This window comes from Lolium perenne, chromosome 3 (genome assembly GCF_019359855.2).
Source record: "Lolium perenne isolate Kyuss_39 chromosome 3, Kyuss_2.0, whole genome shotgun sequence".
NCBI classification, from domain to species: domain Eukaryota; kingdom Viridiplantae; phylum Streptophyta; class Magnoliopsida; order Poales; family Poaceae; genus Lolium; species Lolium perenne.
Genome location: NC_067246.2, coordinates 7,232,716 through 7,245,727, shown reverse-complemented (window position 1 = coordinate 7,245,727; position 13,012 = coordinate 7,232,716).

Below are 13,012 nucleotides of genomic sequence, written 5' to 3'. Positions count from 1 at the left end.
GAACTTTTACATCCTGTCCCAGGTGTCAATGCAGGCATGAACCCACTATCGAGCATAAGTACTCCCTCTTGGAGTTACAAGCATCTACTTGGCCAGAGCGTCTACTAGTAACGGAAAGCATGCAAGATCATAAATAACACGTAGATATAACTTTGATAATCAACATAACAAGTATTCTCTATTCATCGGATCCCAACAAACGCAACATATAGAATTACAGATAGATGACTTGATCATGTTAGGCAGCTCACAAGATCCGACAATGATAGCACAATGGGGAGAAGACAACCATCTAGCTACTGCTATGGACCCATAGTCCAGGGGTAGACTACTCACACATCACACCGGAGGCGACCATGGCGGCGTAGAGTCCTCCGGGAGATGATTCCCCTCTCCGGCAGGGTGCCGGAGGCGATCTCCTGGATCCCCCGAGATGGGATCGGTGTTGGCGGCGTCTCTGGAAGGTTTTCTGTATCGTGGCTCTCGGTACTGGGGGTTTCGTCATGGAGGCTATTTGTAGGCGGAAGGGCAGGTCAAGAGGCGGCACGGGGGCCCCACACCACAGGGCCACGCGGCCAAGGGGGGGGCCGCGCCGCCCTAGAGTGTGGCCCCCTCGTGGCCCCTCTTCGTCTCTCCTTCGGACTTCTGGAAGCTTCGTGGAAAAATAGGCCCCTGGGCTTTGATTTCGTCCAATTCCGAGAATATTTCCTTACTAGGATTTCTGAAACCAAAAACAGCAGAAAACAGCAACTGGCACTTCGGCATCTTGTTAATAGGTTAGTTCCAGAAAATGCACGAATATGACATAAAGTGTGCATAAAACATGTAGATAACATCAATAATGTGGCATGGAACATAAGAAATTATCGATACGTCGGAGACGTATCAAGGGGTTAGAATGGAAGAAGATGAAGAAGGGGATGATATCGATGACAACTATCCTGATCATTTCGGTGATACTTTCATGGAGGATGCTGAAGGAGGGGAAGGTGAAGGGGAAGGTGAAGAAGAGGCACGTGATGAGCCCGCTGACGATCTTGGTCGGACCATTGCTGATGCACGGAGAGGCTGCGAAACTGAAAAGGAGAGGGAGAATTTGGATCGCATGTTAGGGGATCACAAAAAGTCGTTGTACCAAGGATGCGATAATGGTCTGAAAAAGCTGGGCTGCACACTGGATTTGCTGAAATGGAAGGCACAGGAAGGTCTATCTGACTCAGGATTTGAAAAGTTGCTGAAAATGATGAAGAATATGCTTCCAAAGAATAACGAGTTGCCCGCCAGTACGTACGAAGCAAAGAAGGTTGTATGCCCTCTAGGTTTAGAGGTTCAGAAGATACATGCATGCATTAACGACTGCATCCTGTACCGCGGTGAATACGAGAATTTGAATGAATACCCGGTATGCACTGCATTGCGTTATAAGATCAGAGGAGATGACCCTGGTGACGATGTTGAGGGCCAGAAACCCAGGAAGAGGGTTCCCGCCAAGGTGATGTGGTATGCTCCTATAATGCCACGGTTGAAACGTCTATTTAGGAACAAAGAGCATGCCAAGTTATTGCGATGGCACAAAGAGGACCGTAAGTCGGACGGGGAGTTGAGACACCCCGCTGATGGAACGCAAGGGAGAAAGATCGACAGAGAGTTCAAAGATTTTGCTGCTGACGCAAGGAACATAAGATTTGGTCTAAGTACAGATGGCATGAAACCTTTTGGCGAGCAGAGCTCCAGCCATAGCACCTGGCCCGTGACTCTATGCATCTACAACCTTCCTCCTTGGTTGTGCATGAAGCGGAAGTTCATTATGATGCCAGTGCTCATCCAAGGTCCGAAGCAACCCGGCAACGACATCGATGTATACCTAAGGCCATTAGTTGATAAACTTTTACAGTTGTGGGGCAGACCTGGTGTACGTGTGTGGGATGAGCACAAAAAAGAGGAATTTGACCTACGAGCGTTGCTTTTCGTAACCATCAACGATTGGCCTGCTCTTAGTAACCTTTCGGGACAGACAAATAAGGGATACAATGCATGCACGCACTGCTTACATGAGACTGAAAGTATATATTTGGGTAATTGTAAGAAGAACGTGTACCTGGGGCATCGTCAATTTCTTCCCCGAAATCATAACGTAAGAAAGAAAGGCAAGCATTTCAACGGCAAGGCAGATCACTGGCCGAAGCCTGCAGAACGTACTGGTGCTGAGGTATTTGATATGGTCAAGGATTTGAAAGTCATCTTTGGAAAGGGTCCTGGCGGACAATCAGTTCCGCAGGGAGTTGACGGGCACGCACCCATGTGGAAGAAGAAATCTATATTTTGGGAGCTAGAATATTGGAAAGTCCTAGATGTCCGCTCTGCAATCGACGTGATGCATGTTACGAAGAATATTTGCGTGAACCTGCTAAGCTTCTTGGGCGTGTATGGGAAGACAAATGATACAAAGGAAGCACGGCAGGACCAGCAACGTTTGAAAGACCCAGATGACCGGCATCCGGAATGGTTTCAAGGTCGTGCCAGCTACGCTCTTACCAAAGAAGAAAAGGTCATCTTTTTTGAATGCCTGAGTAGTATGAAGGTCCCGTCTGGCTTCTCATCGAATATAAAGGGAATAATAAATATGGCGGACAAAAAGTTCCTAAACCTGAAATCTCACGACTACCACGTGATTATGACGCAATTGCTTCCGATTGCTTTGAGGGGGCTCCTACCGGAAAATGTTCGAGTAGCCATTGTGAAGCTATGTGCATTCATCAATGCAATCTCTCAGAAGGTAATCAATCCAGAAGATCTACCACGGTTACAGAATGATGTGGTCCAATGTCTTGTCAGTTTCGAGTTGGTGTTCCCACCATCCTTCTTCAATATTATGACGCACCTCCTGGTTCACCTAGTCGAAGAGATTTCCATTCTCGGTCCTGTATTTCTACACAATATGTTCCCCTTTGAGAGGTTCATGGGAGTATTAAAGAAATATGTTCGTAACCGTGCTAGGCCAGAAGGAAGCATCGCCAAGGGCTATGGAAATGAGGAGGTAATTGAGTTTTGTGTTGACTATGTTCCTGACCTTAAGCCGATTGGTCTTCCTCAATCGCGGCACGAGGGAAGACTAAGTGGAAAAGGCATGATCGGAAGGAAATCAACGATATGTATGGACGGCCATTCTATGACTGAAGCACACCACACAGTTCTGCAAAATTCCAGCTTGGTGGCTCCGTACTTCGAGGAACACAAGAATATTTTACGCTCGGACAACCCGGGGAAGCCTGAATCCTGGATTAGAAAGGCCCACATGGAGACTTTCGGCGGTTGGTTGCGAAAACATTTAATGAATGACAATGATGTTGGAGATCAGCTGTACATGTTGGCCAAGACACCATCTTCGACTATAACGACTTTCCAAGGGTACGAGATAAATGGGAATACATTTTACACGATCGCCCAAGATAAAAAGAGCACCAACCAAAACAGTGGTGTCCGTTTTGATGCAGCAACCGAGAATGGGCAAAAGGTCACATATTATGGTTACATAGAGGAGATATGGGAACTTGACTATGGATCCTCCTTCAAGGTCCCTTTGTTCCGGTGTAAATGGTTCAAGCTAACAGGAGGTGGGGTAAAGGTGGACGAGCAATACGGAATGACAATGGTGGATTTCAACAATCTTGTTTACCTTGACGAACCATTCGTCCTAGCCAAAGATGTCGCTCAGGTTTTCTATGTGAAGGACATGAGTAGCAAACCGAGGAAAAGGAAAGATAAGAAAACGAGTACATCATGCGATGATCCAAAGCGCCACATTGTTCTTTCAGGGAAAAGAAACATCGTGGGAGTGGAGGACAAGACAGACATGTCAGAAGATTATAATATGTTTGGTGAAATTCCGCTCTTCAAAGTGAACACTGACCCAAGCATTAGGTTAAATGATGAGGATGTTCCATGGTTACGGCACAATCGTAATCAAGGGACACAAGGGAAGAAATGATGTGTAATAATTTATTGTACCAACCTTTGTTGAGGAAAATTTGTTCCAAACTTTGTATGGATCATGTGAATTATATTATCTGTGATGTGTTTGGATCAGCCCCCCTTTTCTACTGGCCCGCCGCCATCGCCGTGCCACACATGTCGCTTCCCCATGCCACGTGTCACCGCCGCTCCACGTGCCTCGCCCCTCCGTCGTCGCCGTGCCACGTTTCACCTTCCGCCTCACCCTCGGCACGTACAACACGCCGGAGCAGGAGGAGGCGGAGTTCCTCGCGCCAGCGCCGGGCCTTCTATGTGAAACGCGGGACTAAAGATGTCGCTCAGGTTTTCTATGTGAAAAACATAAGTAGAAAACGAGTACATCATGCGATCATCCAAAGGCCTAGGAGTACATCTTAGAATGTTGGATTGATTTAGTCATACTCCTGCCTAGGCCTATAATATGCATACTCGTAGTCTTCGTAGTCGCCGCTGTTGTACTGGTAGTCATCGCCTTCTAAGTTGCCACCGTCGTCGTCGCTATCGTCGTCGCTGTCGTCGGGCGGCGCTCGTGGCTCGAACCTCGACTGGTACTGAGGGTACCGCAGGCGGGGGATATCGCCGGCCGTGATGTAGTCCATGACGCTCTGTAGAGTCCGGCCGCCCCACCATAGCCGACGGCCGGCCTCGTGGAAGTTCCCAGGAGGCAGACCGTCCTCCTCATACCTGGCGAGCGCCCTCTCACGCCGATTGATGAAGAAGGCGTCCCAAGTCTGCTGGTTGTCGGGATGCCAGCGGGGATTCATCCGCTGCTCCAGCGTGAGGTCGAGGTAGTAGTGGTTCGTGATGGCCGCCCGGCGCGCAGTACCCTGAGGGACGGGAGGGACCGGCACGCCTCCGGCGCTTAAGCTCCAGCCGGCGGGGACGCGGTAGCCCGGTGGACAAGGGTAGTTCGAGGCGCAAAGCTCCTCCACCTGCTGGTAGGTTAGAGTGGGTACGGTGGAAGCCATGAGAGAGTGATGAGAGATTGTAGAGATGTGATAATGCTGGCCAAGCCGGGCTACATATATAGAGTGAGAAATGGCGGGAATAAATGTGGGCGGGAAGACAGGAGGCGGGAAGACAGTGGCGGGAAGAAATGGCGGGAAAAAGGTGGACGGGAAGACAGAGGCGGGAAGACAGAGCTGGTCATCTAACCTTTAGTCCCGGCTGGTGGGTGCAACCGGGACTAAATGTGGTTTTTGTGTCATCTAACAAAACTGTCGGTGGGATAATGACGTCTGGGTAAGCTTTAGTCCCGGTTGGTGGGTGCAACCGGGACTAAAGCTGTCGGCAGGATAAGGACACGTGGGTGGATGCACTGCTCGATGAGATAAAGCATGTAGCGCACGATGCCCTGTCGGAGGAACAAGACAAAGCAGAAGCGGCGCCGTGCCTATAAAAGGAGCATCGATACGCCTTGGCAAGCAGACCAACAAGCCAACCTAGCATCGATACGCCTCGGGAAAATTTTCCTGCAAGCCCGTGAAAAGACTCCATCTCCTCTAACAGTGTTGGGGAAAGGGTTGGAAAATCTCCCGTGAAAGAGAGAGGCGGGAAGAAATGGCGGGAAGACAGAGGCGGGAATAAATGGCGGAAAGAGGGGGCCGGGAAGACAGGAGGTGGGAAGACTAAGGCGGGAAGAAATGGTGGGAAGCGGGGGGCGGGAAGACAGGAGGTGGGAAGACAGATGCAGGAAGAAATGGCTTTTTCTGAATTTTTTGATAAATTATTTGTATTTTTCTGATTTTGAAATGAATTAGTTTTATTTTTATGAATTTTTTGATATATTATTTGTATTTTTCCAATTTTGAAATGAATTAGTTTTATTTTTTTGAATTTTTTGATATATTATTTGTATTTTTAAGATTTTGAAATGAATTAGTTTTATTTTTTTGATTTTTTTGATATATTATTTGTATTTTTAAGATTTTGAAATGAATTAGTTTTATTTTTCTGAATTTTTTGATATATTATTTGTATTTTTAAGATTTTAAAATGATTTACTTTTATTTTTCTGAATTTATTGATATATTATTTGCATTTTTAAGATTTTGAATTGAAAAGTATTTGGAAAAACACCTTTAGTCGCGGTTGGCGCCAACCGCGACTAAAGGGTCTTTCCGCGGGAACCAAAATTCCGGCGAAAAAACCCTTTAGTCGCGGTTGGTGACACCAACCGTGACTAAAGGGTACAACCGCGACTAAAGGGGGGCCCCTAGATATTCGCGCCGGCGCGAACGGCCGCGCCACAATCTCATCTTCTCCGCCGAACCAGCCCTGCAGCGCGCCCTCTACGCCGTCAGGCTGCCCGAGCGGACACTGCCGTCGCCGCGCCGTCGCCGTCGCCGCGCCCCTCTGTCGCCAACCGCCGCCACGCCTCGACGCTGTCGCCGTGCTCTCGCCGCTCCTTTTCTCGCGCCGCGCCTCGACGTGTACCATACGCCAACCGTCGCGCCGTCGCCGCCCTCGTCGTCGCCGCGCGCCGCCACCCTCGTACGTGTCATCGCTGCCCGAGCCGCCGCCGCCACACTTGCGCCGCCGCCACACTTGCGCCCCTGCACGTGTGCCGCCGCCACAGAGATCGAGAGATGGAGGGGCGCGCGCGTCGGCCAGTACCACGGGCGGCGCCCCTTCAATTCGATCTCTCTATTTTTTATTTTTTTTACTTAAGAAAAATTTAACTTAACAAAAATCTTTGACTTAATAAAAATTTAACTTAATAAAATTTTAACTTAACAAAATTTTAACTTAATAAAATTTTGACTTAACAAAATTTTAACTTAACAAAATTTTAACTTAAAAATCTTGTCTTAAAATTTTTGACTTAATAAAATTTTAACTTAATAAAATTTTAACTTAATAAAATTTTAACAAAATCGGAGAACGTAACCACCGCGCGTATACGGAGGGGGCGGCGCACTTTTTTTAGGCGAGAGAGGAGAGAGAGAAACACACCGACCCCGCGCGTATACGGAGGGGGTGGCGAGGGGCGGCGCACAACTTTGTGCGCCGCCACCTCGCCGCCCCCTCCGTATATGCGCGGGGTAGTCGGTGTTTCTCTCTCCTCTCTCTCGCCTTTTCGCCACCGCCCCTTTCGCCACCGCCACCGCCCCCTTCCCCCGCCCCCCGTTCGCCACCGCCACCGCCCCCGTCGTTACTTAATTAATTAGTTTTTACTACATGTCTTCAGGAGTGACATATGGCGGACGATAGAGCTGACCCGATTCTGAGAAGCTATGATCCGGTCGCCGAAGCACATATAACCGCCCTCATAAACGACGATATTGAGTATGTGCCGGAAGAAGATGAAGAAGATGTCTCTTCTTATCTGAACCTTGACGGTGAAGGTGAAGGTCGAGAAGGTGATGACCAAGGAAGAAAGGAAGTTATTGAAACGTTTGCCTCCGGAGGGCAAACGACAAACGACGATCTCGAATTAGCAACCACCTCCGGCGAGGTATATATACATTGAGCCTCTGGTGATACAAACTTACTGATTTGAATAAATATGTATTAACGCGACTCTCTTTCTTGTTTTAGCCCTCGGCCGGATCGTTGAAAAAATCGAGTACGACAAAGCGTGGCAAAACCAAGACGATGAGACAAGGAGAAACATATACCATCGATGTTGTCAGTGAACACGGCAAGCCGCTGGAGCCCCAACAGCACTACACAAAGTTTATCAACCAATGAGGAGTCATTGTTACAGACAATGTCCCGATCACCGTCCAGGAATGGAATGAGCCAAAGAAGGCACGTCTTGGTTTCAGTTTTGTTGACAAGAGAACGAAAAAGGATTGCTGGAGAAAGCTTATGGAACATTTCATTCTACCTCCGGAATTCAACAAACGTGATGAATTCGGTAACGAGATTCCGGGTGGACGTGAGAGGAGGAGGCTAGTCAAAGAGTTCGCTCTTCACAAGATGGCTGAAGCATTCCGGAACTTCAAGAAAAATTTAGCCCGTGATTATGTCAACCAGAACAAGACTCCGGATTTCAATGGACAATATGAGAAACTGAAAGATGATTGGCTAAAATTTGTGAGGCAAAAGAAATCGGAGCATTTCAAGGCCATATCGGAAAAAAATAAGGAAAATGCGGCTAAGAAAGAGTACAATCATATTATGGGGCCAGGAGGATACCGCCTTTCGGAGCGTAAGTGGGAGAAGATGGAGAACGACCTGAGGGCGCGAGGAATCCCTCTAGGTACAGAGGGATGGGACCCAAGGGCCAAAAGATGGTAGTACGGGCATGGGGGATCGCTAGACCCCGAGACAGGGAGGTGTGTTCACCGGAAGAAAGTGTTTACTCCCACCCAAGCCCTTATTGACGCAATGGCCCAAGCTCAAGAGGGGAAGATCAAGTTCAACAGAGAGAACGACGCGCTGACATTAGCCCTCGGGAATCGTGAACACCCAGGACGTGTACGAGGCAAATGCCCCATTCCGTGGAAAGTAGGGTTTTCCCAGGACAATGACCTGTACCATTACAGAAGCCGTAAGAGAAAGACGGATCGGGATGCAGATCTTGTGGGGCAGTTGGCATCGGAACTCCATGAGGTGAAGCAGATTGTGAATGAACTAGTAAAAGAAAGATCGGCTGCAGGGCCGCATGAAGATCATGCAGCGGATGTCGGAAGCCAGCAACGGAGAAGCAGCGTGGCTTCCACGGAGGCCCCGGCTGGTGCTAATGCACCCTTGCTGGCCCCGGCTGGTGCTAATGCACCCTTCACCCCGGCTGGTGCTAATGCACCGACGATCGAGATTCGTGCACCGGAGCCTCACTACCCCGTGGATGATGTAAAGGAGATGAAAGAATGTGATCTGCATTATCCAGTGGGGAACATTTCCCTGAAGGTAGCGATCGGCAGTGCTTTACCCTGTACACCTAGAGCACTCCACCACAACAACCCCATTAAAGATGGCTATGCTCGTGTCACGGTGGAAGACATAGTCCAAGGGTTTGAGGACCTGGAGATTGACTATGCTACACCCGAAGGGGAGAAAAGACTTGGAGATGTCAAGCGCCAATTCATTCTATGGAAAAAGAAGTACATAGTGTTTCCAGGCGAGGCGCCAAGGCCAACAAGTCCACCCCCCTCCGGTGGTGGTGGTGGTGGCGGCGGTGGTGGTGGTGGTGGTGGTGGTGGTTCACCTACACCTCCTTCACGTCAGCCGACGCCGCCCCCCAATCCACCTCCGGCGGGTAAGCAGCCGCCGCCCCCCAGTCCTCCTCCGGCGGGTACGCCGCCCTCCAATCCACCTCCGGCGAAGAAGCAGAAGCAGGCGGATAGCAAGGCAACCCCCTCCTGGACTATTAACCTGGACCCTTATGTACCTAAGACCACAAAGGTACCAATGCCATCACTGAAGCCTCTCCTCCCGAGACCTTGGGAACTTAGTGTCGAGGAAATCAACATGGCCGCGGCTGCTCATCATGAGAAATGGAAGGCGGATATGAAGGAGAAAAAAGAGCCTGAGCCCAAGCCAGTATTTACTGAGCATCAAAAGAAGTGGGCTAAGGATTTTTTGACGACACCGTCCCAAGTCGAGCAAAATCTGCCAATCGATCCCCCCGCTCATAGTGAAAGCCGGTCCGGATGCTATGACGTTGTCCTTCAGAGCCGATATGGATAAGGACTTTGAACTAATGGACCCCGCTATCATAGCAGCTGCGGCAGCACAGGGAATGACTGTAACGGGTGCCGTAGAAAGAGCGGCCGAGTTCGGTATGACTCTTCGTGCATTGTTAGGCCTTGAGGATGCGCCAATAAGTGAGGTAGCATTTACATATGTGCCGAATGGGCCTCTCGTTGAGCCTGCGCAGTAAGCAAGTCTACCAAAGCAAATGCGAAAACTGCTATGTTGGTACAAGGATTTCATAAAAAATAAGGCCAGCAAAGAATATATTTATGGGGAAGTTAGACAGGAGCATCACTTCAAACAGTACTCTGTACAAGTTCATATGAGTGAATTGTTCCAGCTGTTCAATCTGCGCGAGCTCGACAAATCTATCCTGAGTTGCTACGTTCTGTAAGTGATTTATTTCTACCTCATCTCGTTCATTGCCTGCACTATATATATTGTCCTAACTATATTGTTGTGTACGCTATTATGCAGAATGAAGCTTGGGGAATGCAAAAAAAAGGAACATCCATGATGTTGGGTTCATTGACCCACATATCGTTAATGGATATGTGTTAGAAAGATACCCCCACGACATGGAGAGAGACTTGTACAATTTTCTTAAAGAGAAGCAACTCAAAAGTCAAATTCTATTTCCTTACCATTTTGGGTGAGTGTTTCTGTCTTGTGCACATTCTTTTTTGTTTACTCCATGCATGGTATGTCTAATCGATGAGTTATGCATGACTGTGCATATATCGTGTCCGCAGGTTCCACTGGATTCTGCTAATAATTGAATTTCACACCTCCAGAGTTCTCATCATGGACTCTCTGAATATGGATTCAAAGCTTTGGGCCAGCTTGAGAAATATGCTGCGAAAGTAATTATTTTCAATCATGTGCGCTCTATATCGGCCTCTTTCGTTCATTTCCTGATATCAAGTAACTAATAACTCCCTTGTTCATTTAATTTTCTTTGCCCTGTAGGGTTTGGAAATGGTTCTCAGATAAAATAACCGGTGAATTCAAAGATGAGCTAGAATTTAGAAGGTTAGTTAATATGGATACTCAGCCACCGGGGACCAATCTATGTGGATACTATGTTTGTGAGTTCATCCGGAGATACACCTCTGAGTGGAGGGCGGCGGATATCAACTTGCAGAGGAATAACTTGCGGAAGAAGCTTAGTCCAGAAGCTCGCTTCCGACCAATTCAAGAGGAATTAGCAAGATTTTTGGTGAGGGAAGTCCTCCATCCTAAAGGAGAACACTATTACGAGGACGAAGAACTTCTGATGACGTAAATTATGTACGAAAACTTGTTCGAAGTTGTATTTGGTCACCCGAGATTGAATATATATTGTATATTCCTCTTGAATTCTTCTTGTTTGAAATTTCAAACTTGTTTAAAATTGTACATTCATATGCATCAACGTGTAACATGTATATAGTAGCGTAGAATATGTGTACTGAAACTTCTTTGAAATTAAAATAAAACACAAAATAAAATATAAAAGAAATGAAACACAGCAAAAAGAAACCTGATTTAGGGGGGCTAAAACCCTAAACCTGCGGCTGGCCAACCGCGACTAAAGGTCTTCCGCCCCGACAGCCGCCTGCCGCCCACGTGGATGGGCCTTTTGTCACGGTTCGTAAGCAACCGCGACTAGGGGGGGGGGGGGGGGGGGGGGCCTTTAGTCGCGCTTAATTAGTCGCGGTTGCGCAACCGGGATTAATGCCAGTTGCGAACCGCGACTAAAGGCCCTTTTTCTACCAGTGTTAGATTACAAGACGTGCAGTTGGACAATTGCACATTTGCTGATCTAAATTGTCTGTTTGGCATGTCCATTTGGCTGGCATGTTGAGAATTAGTACGAGACCAGGAAAATGTGGATGATTTTGAAGAGTTGTCGTGGAAAAAGAGCTTAACATAGATCCGTTCAGTTTTTGCTAGAATCTGAAATAGATAGTCCTTTGTACACGTGGAAGGAATCATAAGATTGAGGAACCGTGGCTATTTTTATATTCAACCATGGAGAACATGTTTGGTTACCACATTGAACATGATCATTTGTTTTGATGTTGACGACGAGCCTGAGACGAGAAAAATATGGAGAATTTCAGAAAAGAAATATGTCGTTGAAACAGATTTCAAAATAAATTAGTACTCCGTTCAGTTGTGGCAAGGAACTGATAGATGAAGTCTTATCAGTGCGTGAGATAGTAAGAAGTTGGAAATAGAAAAAAAATTAGATGGCATGGTTTGTTTAATATATTACTAGAAATGAAAAAAATAGAAGTAGAAAAATGGTTCTTGCGGAGATTTAAAGAGGAAAAAACATTTGCTTGTCAGTTTCTAGAACGACATGGTGAACTGCATGGTATAACTGGAAACAAGGCTTATACTATAGCACTTGCACGGTAAAAAAAGGCACCATCTGAGGAAACTGTGACAAAAATACGTATCGTAGATGTATATTTTAAGAGAATTGCGCAATCCATCTGTGTACCGTCAAAGAAAATGCACACACATTATCCATCCCTTGTATTACAATATTGTACACAGATGCATGTCACTAGGAATCATTTGCACACACAGTACACGGCATAGACATGCATGAGAACACTCCCAGTCCCAGACGAGATACCGAGCAAGTTTGATTATCACTTGTATCAGATGGGAGAGAACCACACTCATAATGACGTGCTATGTGCAGCCAGTTGAGTACCTTTCAAAAGAATGTGGCTATTCACACACGACTGCAACAATGCCAGTTTATGCCTATCTATAATTCTAGAAAATCTGTCTTGTTCATGCCATGTTGTCTGGTTAGTACTATATTGGAGGAGATTGGCCCAGGCGGCCATGCCAGTGCAAACTGTGGTCCATGAGAGGCGGAGAAGATGAAAAGAAAGTTCACTAGGCTCCGGTAAAAGAGGCATCCATCGCACGGACGGACCTCGATACGCTGTCGAAGGGGCAATATGCGGCTAGCCACCCGTCACAGCCGCGAAACCGGAGGCCGTGCCGCCAGTTTGATGCCTCAAGCTGAGCGTGACGCGGCCGGCCACGCTCGGTTCCGCTTGGACTCACGGCCAGCCTTCCAGCTCCCTAAGGTAACAATCCGACCCAAAATTTGTATTCTCCACATTCAGAAATCAGGTTTCACACAAATCAAAACTCTTCCAGACAAGAAGGGGTCAAAAGAGTTTTGCAGCGTCTTAACCTTCCTTCCTAGAAAGATTGTCGTAAATGACCGCGCGACCAGATCGTGGCCAACCGACAGCACACAACAGAATGCCGCACAGCGTGAACACATCACGTCTCTGGCTTACAATACTTTTGTTGGTCCAGCTCAGAACAGAGGACCTGACGA